Source organism: Accipiter gentilis, chromosome 20 (assembly GCF_929443795.1).
Source record: "Accipiter gentilis chromosome 20, bAccGen1.1, whole genome shotgun sequence".
In the NCBI taxonomy this organism is placed as follows: domain Eukaryota; kingdom Metazoa; phylum Chordata; class Aves; order Accipitriformes; family Accipitridae; genus Astur; species Astur gentilis.
Window position 1 is genome coordinate 4,841,364 of NC_064899.1, and position 21,372 is coordinate 4,862,735.

The following is a 21,372-nucleotide window of genomic DNA, read 5'->3' on the forward strand; positions in this document are numbered from 1 at the left end:
ACCAGTAGTTGCTAAAGTCCATGTTTGACCAAAAATGTCTGGGAAGACAGACATCTCTTCCTTCCCTAGCTCCAAAGTAATCTTAGCAGCTACAACTTTCATAAGACCCTGGACTTTTAAAACAGATTTTAACTACTCCTGTCTCTGTCAATGACTGGAAATGTCCCATGGCATGCAGCTCTCTCTATTTCTGCTCAAACCCAGTTATTTACGAATCATAGGTTTTGCCTGAGCCATGTTTCTTCACAGGCAATTTCCACAGACCAAATTTGTAGGACCTTTTTTAAAGATTTATTGCACCTGCATTTATTACAAAGTTCACAGACATGACTGCATCCCAACGAACCATTAATTCATTCAGTACCTCGAGCACGCGTGGGCAAGGTGGGGGGAGTGGGTGGTCAGGGACGGTCAGGGCTGGCAGTGCCCTCGGGACCGTGACAGTAACCGTGTTTGAAACCAAACAGGTTGTTCTGTTGCAAGTCCCACATCTTTACTGGTTCTTGCTGTTCATGATGATGGTTTCTGTGCATTTCACAAATCCTGCTCCCCATTCAATAAGCAAAGACTCGTTCGATTGCCCCAACCTTAATACAAAACCTGTGAGGAGCATGTTTGTGCTAAAAACCTTTATATTCTGTGATTTTTTAAAAAGGCTGATGAGTTTTCATTACATGCATGTGATGCTTTGTTCTTGCCCGGCTTACCTGATTTCTGAGTGGCCATTTTTCCACAGCGGTATCATTGAAGTGACTGGTTTTAGCTTTTGCACGCCTGACAAAAGGTTTATTGCACAAAAGCTTTCTCTCTGCATCACCCTCTGGAGAAGCTTTCCTTCCCTACTGACTGCTCCAAAGCAGGTTACCTGCATTACCCCTTCTGTCGGACATGTGGATTGTTTTCAGTCAAAGAATTAAATGCTCTATTCAGTTAATTCAATCTTATTAAGTACAAGGAGCCTAAATTAAAGTTCTCTTCTCACCAAAATGAGGCAGTGTGTTTCTTTGCTCACAGCTCCAGGCCTCATTTCATCCAGTACTCTCTCTCTAATTTGCTCTCAGATTTTTCCCCATGGGGTCTTTGTCCACGGTATACTTCATTTTCAGAGTGGCTTTGCATATGGTCTACATTTCTGGTAAAAATTCCTGTTTCTTTAAACTTACTCCAGAAGAGGAGTTTAACCACTACTTGTGTTTGTTCTCCGGGGCTGCTATTGCACTTGCGAGCTCCACTAAGGTTTCACCTAACTAACTTTTGGTAGACAAGATGTTTGGCATTGACATTGTCCAACAAAACCTCAGAGTTCAAGCGCAAGGCATTACTGGAGAAGCAAATATTTATTTCTGTAGTGGGTGACAGCGTACAGGCAGGCTGCTAGCACAGAGCACAATTTGCTACCACGCAAGTTTTGAAGGATACAATGAAAGAAAAGATTGCTTCAGCCAAAATTGTCACTATCTGTGCCGAGCAAAAACCCCAGATTCCTCACGTTCTTGTCCATCGTAACTCCTTCGGAAGCGTGTGCTCAGGTTTCAAAGCCAGTTCCAGGTCATGGTCCTAGCTTTCAAAATAATGAATGGATTCTCTTCAAATGAATACCCAACAACAGGGCTGGACAGTCTTCCTCTTTTTCTGAATCCTGCTTGTAGTAAGCCAGCTCTCCCCGTGTGCTGTACTGGGAGCTACGTGTCCGACTAGCAGTTGTGAACTCCCTGAGATGCGAGGCGCTTCAGCGTTAGGTCCTGTTAGGCTGAACTACGTCTTGCCAGGACGAGCCTAGCCCTTAAGCGTCATAAGCAATAGATCAAATGAATTATTCATGCTCACAGATGAACTTTAGTTATTAACCTCTAGGAGTAATAAATAAATAAAAAGTGAAGAGCCGGCAGATTTTTCTAACAGCTTCATTTATAGCTACTGTAACATAAAGGCATTTCAACATTTTCTTTTTATGTAAACAACCTCTCAGTAGGAATGAAGAAAAAACAGCTGGGAGACACTTTCTTGGCTTCTTCAGCCTCCCTCTCTCTTCTGGATCCCAACAGCTTCTTCCATCACTTTGACCTCCTTACACCCTAATTCCCTTGACTGTAGTTTCAGTGCAAGTACTTTTACGGAGTCCCAGATGAGAAAAAAATAACAGTGGTAGTGGTCCCCCACAAGAATCACAGACACCATGGATGTGATACCTTCCGTGCTGCTGGGCTGACCACATATCCAAACCAGGAGGCCGATTCCTTGTTTGGGATGTACAAATCCAAAACTGTTACCATGGAGCTGGGTTGCCATACGACAGCGCATTTAACCCTCTCAGCTTAGGGTCTGGCGAAGCGCATTAAGTACATGTTGTTATACCCGGTTTCTGACCAGAATCTTAGAGATTCTAAGTTTTATTTTCCACATAAGAAAATGGTCTCTATTACAAGATTTCGAAATACAGTTTCACAGACCTCAGCCTTTTTTTCCCCATGATGCCGAGCCACCTCTTGATTTAACAGCTGGCAGCACTCACATGAAGATGGACGGCTTTCTACCTCCCCATACTTTTACCTATTTCCTGAATTCTACTCAGCCCCTCAGGCATTGCCTTGCTCTCCCTTGCTTATGATCCTTAGGCTGTTTCTTCACTCCATTCCTTGAAGCGACCTGCATCCTTCCGAGCCCTCCAGGCAGCACCGCTGCTCGTGGCGGCAGGCTCACGTTCCCTACGTGCAGCTTCTGTCACCCTTGGCTGTCTGAGCCTCATCGACCCTTCTTCTCATTTCAGACCGCTGTTGCATTTCTTCCTTGCAGCGTCTTTTAATCCGGCTCTTCTTCTCTTACGTGCAACCTATTAATTTTAATTCTATTTATCAGTTTTTAGAGAAGATACCAACAGAGAAAGTTGTATTGTACAGGAACATCGGTTTATCACATGAAGATATCTGCTGGAAGAAAAACAGAGGAGTGGCAGACAAAAGCTATCAAAAAGCTTAGAATCAGCTAAGGGATAAAGACAGCGGGAAAGCATAACAAAAAGCATAAAAAGCAATGAAAGCTTTTCTCATCTTCTTCTGAATCAGACTGCGAATATGTTTTCTTGTCTTCACCCAGGAAGAAAGACATGTATGTAAAGGCAACTTCTCGTTGCAAATCCTGCAGCCGCAGTTTATGCACATGTTCATCTATCAGGCAGTCAGAGCTGTGCAGAACATTGCTACCCCTCTCTGAAGGTCACCACCCCCAGAGCAGAGCCCAGCGGGGGAACCCACGAGGGCACATTTGCTGCCTTGGTGCCGCGTAAACCAGGTTAGTTCAAAACACTTCCCCTAGCAGTTTAAACTAGGTCATCCTCATTTCTACTGAGGCAAACAAGGAACACCCACGCTTTGCTTGCCACTGGCGGTGCTATGGAAGGAAAAAGTTTTGGTAAAAGGGCAGCAAACCCCAGCGAGGGCCAGTCATACCTTAAGCCACTGCAGCTGTTCAGTCAGCAAATATAATTCAAAGGCTGCCTTCTCACTTGCGGTGTCAGGCCAGATTAAACAATGCCCATGCTCTAGCCACACCATTTACTGCTCCCTCAGCTGTGGTACGTGCAAAGGGTACATTAGCGCTGGAGCTCGGCACCTTAGAAGTGAGTTTCCAGGTCTCTCCCACTTCTCGTGCTCCGGCTCACGCTGGGGAGCAGTCCCGGAGCATGCAAACTGCGTGCCCTCCGTAGGAAATGGTCAAAAATACGCTGCAGAAACACTTGCTGGCTAAAGGGTGATCGGGACATAGGACGAGATTAGAGCTAGTCTGAAGTACAGCCTCCTGAAGGGCGCCTAGGACGGACAATAGGTCCCCAAAATGATGTTTCACTCTACGGATACGCTCCTATTTCCCTGCACTATTGGCTTGTGTAGCGTAGCCGTTCTGTTGCCACGGGTCAGTGCGGCAAACGGGATGGGGGAACTGATCCAAACTTTTTCTTTTGGTTTGAGTTCTGGGTTTGTTTTTGTTTTCTTAAAACAAAAACTTGACAGAGAAAAGTTTTGATTTGGACCAATTCCCTGAGCAGGTTCAGATAAATACCTTGCAAACAAATATTTTTGCAACAGAGAGAGGTGCAACGACAAGGGTTCTCTGCATTGCTGCTAGCATTTATTCCTCGTACCAGGTCACTTCAAAGAGCCAGGAGGAAGAACCTTCACAGCCACTTGCGCTTCAGAGAAAGTTTATACCTTTCAGATATTTAGACTTCATCAGCCTGAGGGTTAATTAATACAGTCCGTGAGTGCCCTTCTGTTAGAAGTTTCTTTCCATGCATCTGCCATGGGAAGAAATATTCTTCCCCTTTGCCCCTAGATTCCTTCCTGTGTTTGAAATCAAGCAATCCCATCGTAGCACAGGAGAGCAAAATACTCATTTTGAAGCAGACAGAATTTCCCACAAACTCTGGGAGGACTTAAATGACAATGTCACAGTCTTACTGAGACACTCAGAATGCTGTGAGCCTACACATTATAGAGGCAGATGTTCTTAGGAAGTGTGTTAAAAACTGCATTTAATAATACAAAAATGAAATTTGGTCATTGTATCCTTTCATAATCACATTTACTACTTAACAAATCTTGCCTGAAATCTTCTCAAAACCTTCTCTGGTATTGAATTGATGTGATCTGTTTGATTTTGGTAGCTTAAATTTTTGCCCAAATACACTTGTTATGCTTTAATATCTTATTCGTGTATAATTTTAGGATGTGTTTGGGTCTCCATTGAACTATAACTTTATAGGTTTGCTTATTTACTGAATGCATTCAAGTGAATAAACATGCTATTTCTTTGGTACAAACAAAAGCAAAGTTCCTGGCTTACACCAGCTTGTTGTCCCGGAATAGAATCAAAGGCTGCTAAGGTAGTTTATGTCCCTATTTAGAAATAGGAAAACCTTTGTTTTGTGTACACAGATACTAAGCACTTCAGCTTGAGATGTTAGAGGAAGCTGGGGAAGTTAGCAAGCCCAGTTCTTGGCATGCATTCTGCCTGAAGCAATATTTGGTGTTTGTTTTCACTTGCAGCATATGACAATTAGTAGACTGGAAAGACATGGTAGTGATGTTTAGTTCCAGGCTTGTTAAAGGATATATAAGACCGTATCTTCTATTTCCCTTGATTCTTATCCCAACTGCTCTACCGTATACCATTCCCCTAACACCCGTAAAACTGTAGCAATGCTTATTCTTTTCTTTTGCAATGAATTACAGGATTTACACAGGATGCAGCAGCAAACTGTAAACAGAAAATGAAGTAGAGAACAATTCCATAAATATAGTCGTTAACATCTGAGTAACAAACACAGCAGCAAAACAGGTATTTTTCAGCAACGTGACAGTAGCAAGCCCACTAATTCCAATGGGCTTTCAAAGGGAAACTGGGAAATAACTTGCATTTTGACCTTTGCAAAATCTTTCTCAAAACAGTTAACACCTGTGGGGATGTATCCAAGCAAGTGCATTACCAGGACCTCACGCCTTTTCTGCCCAGCTGATGCAAATAGGTAGAATTCCAGATACAGTGGAATATAGTGACTAGTGACCCTTATTTTCTCTTTTTTTTTTTTTTTTATTGTTTCCCCAAACTACTTCAGAATTCCACAACTGGAAAGATTTTCTTTGTGTGTGGGCAGAAGTTTGAATACAACAGTGTGGTATACATGGGGTTTGACCTTCAGTTATTATGTCAGTAATTTTTTCCATTAAGAAAACTACTGAATCTTTGCAAGAGATTTTTACTCAGAAGTATTCCAAAGCCTTCTAGAAAGCCGGCAGCACAGCTAATTCCTTCTGCATCTAGCAAAAATTCTCCTCCAAGCAAGTGGAAACCTCTTCAGAGAGGAAGCCAAGACCAACGTATTTGTGTGAAAATCCCAGCAGAATCAAGTTAGATGGAGGGAAGTCTGGCAGAAGAGCCAGCTGACATCTGGAGGGTGAGCCGAATAGTGGTATTCCTCCTAGTCACAGTTATCAGAGTAAAAACTGCAGGAAATCAAGCCCTTGCTCTGTGCACAGGTGAAGCACTGCAGCTTCTGTTGCTCTACTGAACGCTAATCCGGCAGCATGACTCTGCCTGGGCTGGGAGAAGCAATCTCTAAAGTCTGATCTAGACTAAATTTTGTGGTAACAACAAATCTGGAGGATATTTTGTCCTGACTAAAAATAAAAATATCTGGTTGAATTCAGAGCAGCCTTTGCTGCTGACTGACCTAAATAAACTTTACTAGTTGAAAGGGATGAGTAGTTCAGCTCTGTAAGTTCATTTAGTGAATCAGCTCTTGTCTAGAAGTGTTGGGAGAAGGTTTCCTCTTATCTTCAGAAAAATAGGTAAATTCCTTCACAGGGAAAAAGCCAACATTAAAAAAATAAATGTCAAAAGACGAAGCTGAGTGTGTTAAGAACAAAATGTGTGCTAAATTAGGGTTGTATGTTTTGTCTTTCCTGTTATTAATGGCATCCTCAGAGGATACTGACTCACTCGATGACTGAAGTGCTTGTGGTTTGGGACCCATCCTGAGCCACTAATCCTAGAACCAGGGAAGCTCTTCCCTTTTCTTTACATAAGGAAGCTTCCAGATCCAGTTGCCATTTGTTGCAACGCTAAGAAACACGGGCAGCGAAGCGCTCAAGTTAGGACTCTCTAAAAGGGATCAAGTTATCATCTCATGAGGTTATCCAGCTACCGGCAAGACTTTCTAACAGGGAGTGATCAGGGTTTCGGCAGTCTTCGAGTCCCTTCACGCCAGTCAGACCAAGGACTGGCTTTGCAAGTCGGCACTTCACCCTGTCCCTGCAAGGAGGGATCTGTCAGCCGTGGGCACACACAGACCTCACCCGTGGTCCGAGGAGCAGAGCTGAGGAGCCCGCCGGCATGGTTGGTTTGCAGCCATCTAGCCTGCCTTCAGATTCTCTCTCTGACGTAAATTCCTGCCCCTTCTCTTTGCACAATGCTAACACACTTGCAGTTGTTTTTCTTTTGTTCCCGGGAAGTGATCGGTGAAAGGGCTGCACATTTTAGGCTCAGCGCTGTGTTTACACTTGAGTGTTTTAGCTTGATTAGAAACTCAACTCTTCCTATTACTCAGGTGGCAGGATTACTGCTGTGGAAAGCACCTGCCTTTAGGGAAAGGAGATAAATAATTCAAACCTTGTACTGAAAGTCACCTTCTTCTACCACTGTGCTTGAAGTTTACTGGGACCTTCTAGAAGTCACAATCGTTGCAACGTCTCCACTGTGTGACACTGACGCTGCTGAAATGGGGTAGCAGTTGTAAGGCCTCTTCTGCCTTCATGCTGCGCTCAGGATGTGGCATGTAGGAAACGGACCTTCCCAACAGTGAGATGATAAAGAGTTCTCCTTGTCAGAGTACTTCAGTCAGAATTGTCATTTTATGTTTTCCCAATACATGGCCTGACCTCAGCAAGATAGCGATCTGGCTTTAATAACTAATTGTACAGAAAAAGTATGCATTTTTCAATTTTAATTGTGTAGCACCATTTAGTAATTCTTAATAGTCTAAGTGATTTTAAAAGGACCCAAGTTGAAGAAACTTTAAAAACAAAAAGGTTTCCATATTTAGATGTTAAATGTTAATTGTCTGAAAAGTCTCAGCACGGTTCTGTTGAGCAAATTAGTTATGCATGCAGTGAAAAGATGGCCTCAAGATGCTCCCAAGCTAGGAACCTGGTGAAGCACTCCTAGGGTTTTCTTCTCATTCCTCACATGCTCACCTCCGCCTCTTTGTTACTTTTACTACTACATACCTTTGGTTTCCAAATTATTGCCCTGTGAGTGGGTCTTTGGAACTCCCTGGAGCCCTTGCTAAGGCAGGGAGTCCCGTGCATACACAACAGCAGGCAGACCGGGCAGCGGTTCACAGACTCACACTTCACACTACACGTCTGGCTTGGCATGATGTCTCAGCTGCGTGAAGATCAGCTTGTGCTTAAGTCTTCACTGAACTGGATGGAGTGACAGTAATCTTGCCTAAGGTGGCCCCTAAAATGCCTAACTACTGTTTAGCAATAAAACCCAGGAACCTGAAGTGATGGGTGAGCAATTTAAAATGTTAATTTTCAAATCCTTCTGTTTTTACAATGTTTACAGTAGATAACAATGTTTATGAAATACACCCGATGCTATTTTTATCTAATTGGAAGTTACTCCCACAGTCTTGTTAGAAATGTGCTGGGATTTACAGCTGTGTAACTGAGAGACAAATTACAGTCAAACAGTTGGACTGCAATCTGAACAGCGATGCAGTGGGAAGGTAGCTCCAATTTCAGATGAGTAGCTGCTGCTGAAGCCTCAGTCTGCAACTGCTCGTTAGTGCACGCTGCTTCAGGAGCAGGGCAAATCCATAAATTCTTTCACTTCTGGCTAAGCCATGCCTATCCTCTGTGCTGCAGTGTGGAGCCCCTGAAGAGGAAGGTTGTGTGCTACGCTTTGGGTCCCGTGGTGTTCTTCTGCGCCTACCTGAGCTCCGAGAGCTGCTCCCTAACCCGTGCAATGTGACAGTGAGGTGCCACCGCAACGTGCAATGCTGTGCTGGCCCAGCAAGGGAGTGGGTTGGTCTGTAAGAGCATAAATTCGCTGTAAGGCTTCCCAGTTCATACATACCAAGAGTGTTTTCTAATTAAGAGGTCTCTACTGCTTTAAAACTGCCAGTCAAAATGGTTTCTTTTTAGTTTGGGGGGAATGGGAGATTTTGTTTTCTGAGTGACCTTAAATTACCCAGACTATACAATGGATGGCATGATCAGGACACTCACAGTGACCACTTCTTCCTCTGTAGTCCTCCCCCAGCATCTTTTGTCCAAACTACATCAGATCCATTCATGAAGTTTTCTTCTTCGAGTCTTACACTATTCCTAAAAAATTCACAAAGGCAGAATTGATATTCCAAAAAATAATGCCAGCAGGAAACAGAATGGAGACTGAGGCATTCTCATCTTGAGAAACAGGCCAACAAAGAGAATATTGTCTTCATTTTGTAAAAGTTTATTGTCAAATTGCTTTGACCTCAGCTTTAGACTTATCTATATGTTGCTCTGTAGCAAAATTTGAAATGCTGACAGAATGGCATCAGTGCTCACAGTACAGTAATCTCATGACATCTTTTGCAGTTGGTCTTTATGCTCACCATGATAAAACAGCAGCCCAAAAGGGCGCATTATGTCTAATTAGCCTGACTCAAACTTGGATGTTATGCAATGGAGAAATACAAACCAGCAAATGTTTTCTTGACTCAACTGCTGGCAGTATTCAGCTTTTGAAATATTTCAAAATGAAGTATTTAGGAAGATTTTTCACTTAACAAGGTGCAACCCAGCTTCTAAATACAATCCAGTTTTTGCTTGGAAGCCTGCCACGAAGGGTCAGTACTGACTATTCCTGATAGTAGCACATAAGTACACTTGTAGCTTGTCAAGCAGCTGGCATTTCTTTAGAGAGCTGTGCTTTTGTCAGGAGCTTCACAGTCTACAGAGATGGCAACGAGACTGAGATCTGCAGACATTAATAGGTCATCCAAGTAGTGACGGTCAAAGAACATCAGATTTTTCAAGTCTGTAAGTACAGACTTTATACAAAATCAGCAAATGGTCTCTTTCTACTAAACTAGGGTGAAATGAAGAAAACACTGCCAATATAGAAATTCTGAAACAGCCCTTAAACATTCACATCTCAAAACTGGTACCACCATACTTATACCTAATGACTTGGAGACCAAATAATTCTGAAGGTAAACTATGTTTTAAAAGATCTCTCAAAATCAATAGCTTTAGGTACTTCAGTTAAGCAGCGATGGAAAATGTGCACTTCAGAGCTGCTTCCTGTGCTGATACTCGTGCAGTGAGAATGGGGGAACTGATCTCTGAATAAGACTTTTGATGATCATCTAATTTACTTAAACAGAAAAGTGATCAGGTACAATGGGGACCTAGTTTTCTTTCACTTACGCTTTTTTCCCTGGTGATAAATCCATTCAGTTAAAGAAGTCATAAAAGACAGAAGCAAACTGGATTCAATTTATTAAAGATCAAAACTGAGATTGGGAGAAACACCACTGTATAGGAAAGCTACGAGATGAACCTAATAAAAAATTCGGTGGTAGTTCACAATCTTGCAACATATCTAATGACAACGTCCTGGGGGACAGGGCAGAATGAACATAGCTTTTTACATAGGACAGCACGATAGAGAAGCTATCAGATTTTCATTAGAAAGCAGAGATTTTTCATTTCTACTGGATTTATTATAGTAGTTATTAGGGTCAATAAAGCACACCATTGACTCCAGGGAAGATGTCAAGAGATACAGCAAACAAGCCGTTATTGATTGGGCTCAGGGACAATGAAATACCCACTGACCCATTCCCAGATCAGTTATTTACTGCTTTTGATTATTGCTAGGTGACAGCTAGCATGACAGATGTCCTTTATGTTTGTTATATATAAATACTCTAGTTTTCTGGAATACGTACCTTTGTGATGCTTCAGAATCTCACGATGCATGGATGAGCTGCAACAATCTATGCAATAAGATGCATAGATATAGATCTGCAAAAAAAAAATTAGACACTCTTGTTTAGCACAGAATGATCTTAAGAAATGATACTCACCATGTCTGTTTACATGTGCATCTAAATACGAGTTTTCATCTTCCCCATATATTATGAAAATTAATGGATGCCAGTATCTTGTTCAATTATAAACAATGTCAAGATTTTTATTTTACATTTTGAACGGTGCTCTTATAGTTTACAGTACCTTTGAAAGCCCTTGACATATTTATATCATGCATGAATTACGACCAGCTGTGAATTACAGGGTTGCCGTTCTATCGAAAGCTTCAGGTAATGTCATAAACCACAGGAGAGAAGCCTGATTCACTAAAATCCCAATGGAATTACAGATCTGTTAACTTCCACCTTACTTGCAATTTTACATACAAGCTCTATGTGAGGAAATATCGGCACATATACACCTCCTTGCCCAGATCCCCTTCTCTCAACTCATCCTGCTTCATCATTCCCTCCTTTTTGTGACTCCTCACATCCCTTCATACTGGGCCATATTGCTTTGAGTGGCAACTATAATCATTGGCTCAGCTGCAATTTTAAGGCTCATGACTCCTAATTTCTGTCTGCTCTATTTTACATTATCACTGAACTGCCCCCTGCAGAAAAGTCAGCAAAAGCGAACATGGGGCAATTCATGATACACACAAGTTTACAGGCCAGCGAACTGGCTTAACCCGACAGTGAAAGTGTCTGCGCTAACCTTCTGGGTGGAGAAATGGTGTATCTGGGATGTGGTGTAACCCCTGTCCTGACACTCGTTTATACTGATGCAGATTCCCAGGAGGCACTGGCAGTCTGTCCCACCTTGGCCACCACAACCCCGGGAGAAAGGATTTCTGCCTTCTTAAAAGGCGGAGGCAAGCCAGCTCATTCGGAAATCTAGTCCTTGTGATGATCCACTTTGCATTTTCCTGCCTAGTTTGTACTGCATGGCACAGTACAGAAGGGCATTGTTCTTCTCAGCGAGGATATATCAGAGTAACCACACACATGGCTCCTTCCATTTCTAACATGGAAAGAAAAGATATTTAACATAGTATTTTTTTTCACATAGAGTCAGGGGACCTGGAAGCCAAGGGGAAGGACCAGTTACGTGTTAGCGGCCAGTACTCCAGTAGGTGCAGCCCAGTGCCAGCGAGTCACCGGGGCGGCAGGACTCCCACCGCCAGCCAGCCAAACAATTTCCAAGCACACCGCACTCCACACGTCTTGTCTGCGTGACTCAGTCGTATCGCTTAGCGCCTGCCCACACTTTAAAGAAACGCCAACAAAAAAAATGATACAGTTTACATAATTTACACCTGGATGAGCTACAACTCATCTTGTCTTCCCAATGCTCACAATTTAAGATTTTTGTAGCTTTCTGAAAATGTTGAAGATCAAGCCATATTGAAAAGTTTGAGTAAATCTAATAGCTAGCAAGGGTTAAATAAATCTAATAGCTAGCAATGAAACCCCAGAATCCAGGGCTGCAAAAGCCAGGACTTGCAGAATTTGGCACTTGAGAACAGACTGTACAGGTGCAGAACTACAACAGCTGTGTACAATCATAGCCAAGGAGCAAATTAAAATTGCTCTTGAAATTCCCTTGCAATTAGTGCAGGGGCACTGCACATCATCAAAGTCCGTGCTCGCAAGTCCAGGATTTCACAAAGTGAAATGAATGCTCATGACACTGGCTCTGTTTTGGTGTGATTAGCAGTAATTAAACAGTAGGGAAAGTCTCTGCAGACCAGAAGATCTCAGACCCCATTTTGAGATCTGATGTTGAAAAGCATTTCAAAGAACCTACAGGCCACCTTCCATTTTAAAATGAAAGCCACATCTGCCTGATTTACAATTTTAACCTTTCATAGAAAGCACTTATTCAGACTGTAAACATCCATTGAACAAACAGCTTGTTGGACATATGACCTTAGTCCAAGTGGATTAGCAAAGCTCAGATAATTTTCCCGTAGTGATAGTATGCCTTTTTCACCACCAGCTTATCTACAGATGATTTTTTAGGAGAAAGAGCACAAACTGGCATAAGAGAATAACCTAATTTCAGTGAATTAGTTCCTCCAGAGTGTAACTGGTCAGAGGAAAATAAATCAATACAAAAAAGCCATATTAATTTTTAATCTTTGATTTTTCAGAGTAAACATACATTCCGTGTTAAGCACATGAACAGTGCCCTTTACATCAATGAAAAATTTCACAAAAGTGAATCATGGTCCAATTTATGTCGAGCCTTTACAACAATGCAGAAAAGTGGGGGTTTTGAAGGTTTGGGTTTTTTTGAAGATTCAGGGTTTTCGAAAGGATGTCTTTGATGTATCATATACAAAACCTAGACTAACTTAATGTTAAAATAACCAACTAAAGTCAAATCAGAAAATGCAATAATAAAGCTCCTACCGAGATGGTTGTGTGCTATATTGACTTTGTTTTTTCTCTAATACTAATCATATTTCTCCAAGAGAAGAAATTGGTGGAAAAAAATGTGGAAACTGTATCTATCAAAAAGCATTGTACACTGGCATAGACAAGGCAAAACCCGTCTGAGTAGCCACTGTGTCAGGACGGTGTGTTAAAGAGAAATTACGGTAACATTTTTAAATGTGCATGTTGGAAAAAAATCTGTCAGCCTTCTTCCCATTTACTGCCTTCTATTTCAAGCATTGCTAAGATGTGTAAAATATATATGAATAACAAACATGATCTTCAGGCCATAAAAATCTGGAATGGAAGATAATTCAGTTGTTCCTTGTGTGCAGTTCATACTTCAAGTTTTCTATGACACTGCAGAGATTTATGCCCATGCTTAACGTTCTACATTGTTCATAATATCATCTACAACATGTCTAATTGAGCATAATGCATGCATTTTTATGAGGATCAGTGACCTACCATGCTTTTTGAACTGCCTAACCCTAACAGTGCATCCGCATCACCAAAACGATGTATGCCTATGCAATGCGGAAAGCAGAGACCTGAATTCTGCACGCGAGTTTGCCAGTGATTTTCCTCCCGACCTTGGGCAACTCCCTAAGAAGGTCTGCCGGCACGCTGCCAGACACGCTTGACTCCCACGGGGACTTAGTAAGATGTGTGGGAGGATTAGGCCTTCAATGCTGCATCCCTGCATCCATTTACATAGTTGGATCCTCAAAGGAAAGATTACCTTGTTTGCAAAGGTGTCCCTGACAGACCTAAAGACCTAAAATTTTAGCTGATACTCTTTCCTGCAACTCATCCTAAGCAAAGAAAAGACAGAGAAAAACAACCTCCTTCACTGACAGGCCCTAATCCTTTATTGAATCTTCTTGATAGACCAAGCCTCCCAATGCAGCTGCTTTCTGCAGCACCGGCTCGTCATCCGTGGTGAGAACAGCTGGGAAACTGTTGCCTGAAAAAAAGATGGGGAGAATTATCTTTGGGACCTTTCACTTTAGGACGTAGTTCTGTTTGCAGTCTTAAAGTCTTGAAGCTTACGTACATACAGATGCCATATCAAAATGAACAAACCAGTCTGCAGAGCAAAGCACGGAGCGGACAGGAAATGCCTTAAGGTAACCCCGGCAACCTTAATTTTCTCCATTTGTGCAGTCTTTAATTTTGTCATCACACAGTAATGACTCTCCTTCAGCAGACTTCCCTGCCAGATGTTTATAGCAGCACAAGCAACTACCAAGTTTAAGGTATCTAGGCTGTCTGTGCTGGAAAAATAACAAAAAAAAAAACAGCGGTAAAGCCCACATGGAAATGTACTGATCTTTCAGCTCTGAGAAAAACTCCATAGTTCCTATGCACTCAGTTTTCATTTGTAAGATGGGAAAAACTGAGGGAAAGGAAGCACAAAAACCTCTGTGAACAGTCCATCCTATGTAGAAATAATACTTCTCGGATGTTGACACAAGTTTATCCAACTTCTCAATACATCTAAAAGCAGCTATGTTGCTAGAAGACCAATCCTGACCACTACCAAGCTCTGTCTCTCAAGGTTTCCTAGCCATCAAGTTTATTTTTCAAACAAGAGCTTGTTCACTCAACTGGAAAAAAATTTTCATTATATTAAAATTTTATTTTCAATACACAACAATGTTTTTCAATAGATAACATTTTCAAAGACAAATCAAATTTCTTTATGAAGTCCCTTTTAGGAGAAATTGTTCCCCTGGAACTCTCACAAATGTGGAGGCAACAGAGGAACAGTTATTGTTATACTGTTTGTATAGTTGCTGTTTATAGCAAACACCATTGCTGATTTTGAGATTTCTTAGAGAGACTGCAGCTGGAAATGCAGTAAGGTTGTTCTCCCCACCCCCACTGGATTAGCTACGCTAGGATTTTGTGTTGAGGAGACTAGCAACTGGAGTTTTCCCCAGTACTAAAACTATAAATAATAATCCTCTCCTCTTCTCTATAGCCAGTGGAGCTAGTAATCAGGCTAAGAGCTTCTAGAGCAATTGGGGAATATCTGCATTAGCGTTTATGAAATAAGTACTAAAGAGCCAATCGGCTACTAATTTATCCAAGATAAATACTTCCACATGAAATTACAAAAGTAAAGATGGTACAGAGGAAAAAAAAGTTTACCCATGCTGTCTAAATTGTAGCATTTGCTGCATGCTGGCTGAGTAACCAGCCACTTCATTATTCATTTGTCAATACATGGGTTCTACGTGTGTCAAATTCACTATTTTTCAGTTATAGGTGGACCAACGTTGTAAAGCAGAAATCTGTGTTTAACTCAAAAGGCAGTAGGAGGCTGTGATCTATTACTGTTGAAGCAAGCAAAAGGATCGCCTTTGAAAAATGAGTCTGGGGTATCCATTGTAGAAAGAAAATCCAAAAGTACACAAGTACACAAGCAAAATAGAAAAGATGAAGTAATAATAAATCAAGCATAGGAGTCACCTAAGAACCTTAGAAGCTGATGTGCAACGACGGCAACATCTGGAAAATTCCTCTGAATTTCAATCTCTGGACTTGAAGGCTCAGAAAAACGAGGCAAGCAGATCACAGGCATCCATTAATAATCCCTCATGTCTCTTCTGGGGTCAGTTATCCCTTGCAACAGATCTCATGTTAAAATTTAGCATGTTGGCCTCAAAACTAAAATCAGGTTATTAATCACAGAGTTTGAGAAGTATTTATGACAATCTCTTTTCCCTATTTTATCTCCCATTACAAGAAGATCCAAAGGCTTTTATACCCGAGGGCAAATACAGTCTTGCTGCCTTGAAATAAGAATTTCAGTGTGGAGTTTAAAATCAACTGAAAACATCAGTCCAGTCCAAAGATAATCCATCCATTTAATTAAAACTACAGGACAGGGGTCACACCTCACCCGACACTGAAAATTTGGCTGGTTGGTTTGCACGTTTGCAATGTTTGTTTCTAAGTTTTCCAGTAAGGCAGGGAGGACAAAGGTCTCCCTCAACTCTCTGCCTCTACTTTTTCTTCTTTAAAATTATGATAGCAAAGCGAAAGCGTCTTCTCAGGTTCCCCCAGCGTGGGTCTGTCACCGCTCACAGAGGCGGTGTTTGTTTCCCCTGCCCCACTGTGTTTCCCCGGGGGGGATCCCAGATGTGGAGCCCGCAGAGCTTGCAGAAGAAGGTGCCCTACGGAGGCTGCTGGGCAGCTCCTAGACCGTCTCCTTGCCAAAGAGCCCTCCCACCAAGCCAAAGATGTGGCCCCGTCTCCCGGCGTGCCTTGGCGCAGGCGACGGCCAGCACGTGGCTGTGCGTGACTCGCACGCGGGGCAGGGAGGAAGGCTGCGACGCAGACCCCGGCGCAGAGAGCAAATCGCCTGCCTTCCCCTGGCCACCGGCTCCATGGGTGGACTCTGGACTTGACCTGGCATGGGCATCCTCAAGCTCTAACTACATCTCCAAAAGGATCAGAACTACCTTTGAAATATGATATACAATTCTTGGAAGAATGCCTTATCAGGATTCCTCTAGAAGCCAGATATCAACCTCCACTGGCAGGCCCTACTTCAGCAAGAAGCCAGAGTACTCTACTAGTACTTCTGGTAGTTTCTGTTAAGCGCAAAGAAGTGCTAGGGGCTCGGCATTAAATACAAACAAATGAGCAAACAAACAGATTTTGCCCACAGCCACCTAAAAGCATAGCTACTCTACTTCTGAGGTCTGCTCAGGAAGATGCAGAGTGTTGGATCCAGCTGACTCGATCCATGCCTAGGAGCAGAATGAGGTGGGGGAAGGTTGCGTGTCTTCTATCCCCCCAGCTGTTCTTCCAAGCACTGAGGAGCAGCAGGGGACCTCCTACAGCGATGTGAAAAAAAATGCGCATTTGAGACAAAGGCAAGATCCAGGCATGTTGTAACCAAAAGGTTTAAACTAGAGGTTCACTTCAATAGTTCTAGTCACAGGATTAGAAACTTGCAAGAAGCTTCAAAAAAAATTTCGTTGGACAAAATGCTTTTTCTAAAGCATACACTAAAGAAAAAAGTGTAGTGTATTTAATTATATTTTCAGTCCAGAATAAAGTGTCAGTGGAAACGAGGAAGACATGTGCCAAAAGAACCAACAGTTTGGTGGTTAAGGCAGCTCATCTGCTGTGTGGGATAATAAAGTCCAGATCCTGCTTTATATTAGGGAATGTGATTTTCTTGCTATTAATTTAATTGTTTTCTTATTCATGCCAGGAGCAAATTTAAATTTACTTTTGGGAGGTCAAAATTCACTTCATGTTCTTGCAAATGGGCTGAATTATTTATAGTGCATAATGTTAGTAAAAAGATTAGTAAAAAAAGCTTTTGGGGGGGATAATCTACATTTGTATTAGCTAACCAACTTTGGGTTTGATCTATTTGGAAATTGATCAATTCAGAAACAATAAGAAATTATTTACTAACTATTAATAATTCTGCCCACATTTTTCCAGGCCTTTAAGTGCTTGGATAATATTCACCGGATACCAAATGGCAAAAAAGAACATGGGAAAGTGAATTACCTTCCCCATCACATTTACATCTATATGCATAACCAGCATTTGTGTTTCTGCATTCCTCTCATTTCCCCATGAGAATGCACTAATCCTACTATTCCCATTCAGGTAAACACTTTTTTTTCTTTCTTTGTTGTGAAAATAGCAACAGGATTTGGCCCATGGGGAAATAAAACTGTAGCAATAATTCAGATATCTTATGCATTGTATCATTAATGTATTTTGATAAATAGCTTTGATAGCAGAGCTCCCATCCCCACTGCTCCTTCAGCTTCTTGATCTGAGCTTGTTCTCCAGGTCAGCAATTCAACTCATCAACGCTTTGCAGTCTTCATTAACCTTGGTGTTATATTCACTTGTTGGTATTTTCATACCTCTCACATTTCTTAAAGACTTCTCCAAACTTAAATTAAAGCTTAATGGTACTATAAAGCACTTAAATTGGTTTACAACTAACGTAATGGAGTTCCGCTTGTAAGAATAAGGTGATTTTCAGTGGTATGACATACAAGCCAAGCTGACATTCCCAGCTAACATAGTTTAAACACCACACCTCAGCATGTTACAGAACAGCTTCGATACAAACTCTCCCTAAAATAAGCCAGCATTTTAAATTAAGTGTAACCCAACAGCTTGAAGGCAGGGACTGAAAGAGCCAGTGCTCATCCCCATTCCTGCAGCCCCACTGGAAGCACGAGGACGTAAACCCCAGCGGGGAGCCCCATGGGAGCCCAGTACCTGCGCCCGGGTGTGCACTGCGAGAACGCACTCTGAGCTGTGGGAAATATTGGTATAACCACTTCCCCGGGGCTCTCCATCTGGGCTAATTTACATGGGCTTCCCAGTGCCTAGCATCAGTTCACTTACCTCTACATCTCTAGCCATATCTCTGTATAAAACCCTTTTTAATTCAAAACTCTTTTAATTCAAAAGCAAGAAAACCTCTTTTAATTCAAAAGCAAGAAAACCCCTTTTAATTCAAAACCGAGTGTAGCATAAGCTTGGTTAGAGCTGTTGATGTATTCAAGGAGATTTGGGGTTGGTTTTTATTTTCAGTTTATAAAACATACTGAAAACGATTCGTACACACAGGTACCTGGAACTCTAGAGTATTTTGGAAATAAACCACTCATGGTTTATTTATAAGAACCTATAAAGTCTAAAGGTGGTAATTTTCTAGGGCATCTTTTATGCAAGGATCTCAAAGCCCTTTCCTAACATTAAATATCCTTAAACACTCCATGTGCTATTCCCATTTTAAGGAAAAAGTGACACACAAAGAGGTTGAGTAATTTGGCAAAAAGGGACACATAACCCAGACATCCTGGACTCATGCCTTAGTCAGAGAACAATTCTATTGGGACTAGGTATTCAGCCTGCCATGCTAAAATTAGCTAATTAATAGGATTATGAAGAGAGAGACTTAATATTCCAGTAAGGCCTGTAAGATGGGTATAGTTTCTAATACTTGAGAGAGTGTCTGCGTTGTGATAGCATACAAAGGAGAATACATTCACCACTGACCAATACGTTTCCATTCACACGCACACACACACAAAGAGTAATTTGTTTTTGTAAACAGTGAACACACGGACAACCAGTAAAAAGAAAAATCATAAACATTAATCACCAGGGAACCAGAAGAGTTGAGGCAATCCACCTCCCAAAATTTAAGCCTTCATAGCAACATATGTTTTTTTAAAAGGTAAGTTGAATTTTCAAATGCACCTATGTTGGATAAATAAACAATAATAGGAAATGGTATCTCATGAGAGATTTATAATAATAGAGATTTACAGCAATACTGAACATACAAGTTTAGCAATTAAGTGAACAGAAAGTGTTCAAATTTAAAAACCAGAGTGTTATTTAAAAACCCAAACAGGTAGCTAACCCATTATGTAAATTAGGAAAGGTTCGCTTCTGTAAATTCAGAGACTAATTTTCAAAGACGATTCAAAGGTAACAGCAGGTCAAAGTACAGCTTAACCATATCTAGGAAGGTATCTCTTCTTTTATTTTGTTATTAACAATGTAAAATTACCCTAACCTACACAAAATATTGTTATTCTGATAAGGTAACTAGACATATTTACTGATAAAATCAATTATCTCCTTGCATGAAGGAGTTTATTAGTAGATTAGCAATCAAACTGGCTCTGACTTCTGCCTCTGGAAAGCCTCTCTCTATTTCTCAGCTCTCTTTGGCAGTGACTTCTAGACATTTTATTTTCTTTTGGCATAAGTGAAATTAAACTGAACATAGCCTTCTTATGATTACTTTTCATATATACTAAGGACGTTGCTCTCCATACTGTCATATTCTGCTCTCCCTATTATCATATTCTTCTATCTCTTAAGGTTATCCTGAGGTACTTAAGAAATTATGTACTTAAGCCACCTTAAAAAGGCCACCAAAGTTCTTGTCAAACAAGATCCCCTCTGTATAACCAATGCATGCCTTGCTAACGACTGTGCCCCTGAAGAAGAACTAACAGACTGTTAAGAAGGGAACATCCCACCCCAGGAGGCGCCCAAAAGTTGAATAATTGCTAATAGGCATGAAGTCAGCAAAGATCTTTGATAACTGGAGTAAAGATAAAGGCGGCAGGGGGAGATCATGACCACTGACTCAATTCCAGACCAAAAAGACTTAACACCACCACCCCCCTTGAGCACGCGCTGTAGAATAAAAGAACACTGTACCTTTCATTCGAAGTGGGGAAAACTTTAGCCCAATAGAAACTGTGGTAGATAAGCGACTACCAATAATAGTTTCGGAGAACTTTGGAAATTAAGTATCTATAACTGAACTGTATAAACTGCTTGCCCGTTCAGGTACGAGGGGTGCTAGCTTTGTGGATTACGACCTAGCCCCCATCTTTGCGCAAACATGAATTGGAATAAAATACCTCTGCTTGATGCGTATATTGGCGTTTCACACACCAGGTAAACCATCCCGCTTTTGGGACAACCGTCCTATGCTAGTTCCTGTATCTCCTTGTGCTAGGTACAGTTAAGTGTGAAGGACTGAAGAGCGAACAACAGGTCTACATTACGGTCTAAAGCAACAAGGTGTTTCAAGTTATCCTGAATCCAACAAAATTAAAGGATGGGGATATATCTGCATCTCTTGAAACCTTCTGATCACCAAACAGCATACTTTCAGTACTTTCAACAGAGGTGACCGTGCAGTCAGACTTGAATATTGCCTGTGACAAGGTTTAAGCGGCTTGTCAGGAACTTTAAGGTTGTTTTCCTTTGGCGAAGTTTGCCTGGAATGAGTCTGCTGGGCTGGCGCCGTGACCGTTTCCCTTAAAAAGTAATCTATTTTTCGCCCGCACCCTGGGCAAACCTCCGTTAAAATCAGGAGGTAGGTTCGATTAATGTTAGCTTTGTATTTTGAGGGAATTTCGGCTGCTGTTAGCCCCGAGGGTCCTTTTACTTCGTCAAAACGGAGCGAACAGGCAGCGGGGGTGCAAAGGGCCGAGGCAAGGGTTGGCTCTGCCTACCTGCTCGGGCTGGCCCGGCGGCTGGGAGGCAAGCAGCGGGGCCGGGTCGGTCGCCCCTCATCCTCCCACGGTCACCGTGACAACGGCAGCCGTCCGTGGCAGCCCGCAAAGCTACGACTAACGACCCCCCGCCCTCGGTGAGGAGAAGAAAGAGGAGAAAGAGGCCGAGGCCGAGGCCGAGGCCTCCTCGCCCAGGGCCGGGCCGCCGACTCGCCTGACGGCCGCCTGGGCGCCAAAGCCCCCCGAGGCCGAAGCGCCGTTGCCGTGACGACCGGGACTGCTGAAAAGCGGCCGTAAAGC

At 42.1% G+C, this 21,372-nt stretch overlaps 1 long non-coding RNA gene across 2 annotated transcripts; it reads right to left on the reverse strand.

Moving 5' to 3' along the window:
* Positions 1 to 904: 904 nt before the first annotated feature.
* Positions 905 to 21,168, reverse strand: LOC126048786 (uncharacterized). Of its 2 annotated transcripts, none has more exons than XR_007508980.1 (4): positions 21,073 to 21,168; positions 10,502 to 10,577; positions 8,790 to 8,888; positions 905 to 2,924 (listed from the first exon to the last, which is right to left on the reverse strand). It is a non-coding gene; the product is annotated as an uncharacterized LOC126048786 (long non-coding RNA). The 2 variants fall into 2 exon arrangements; XR_007508981.1 differs by lacking the exon at positions 905 to 2,924 and adding an exon at positions 8,494 to 8,591.
* Positions 21,169 to 21,372: the final 204 nt, after the last annotated feature.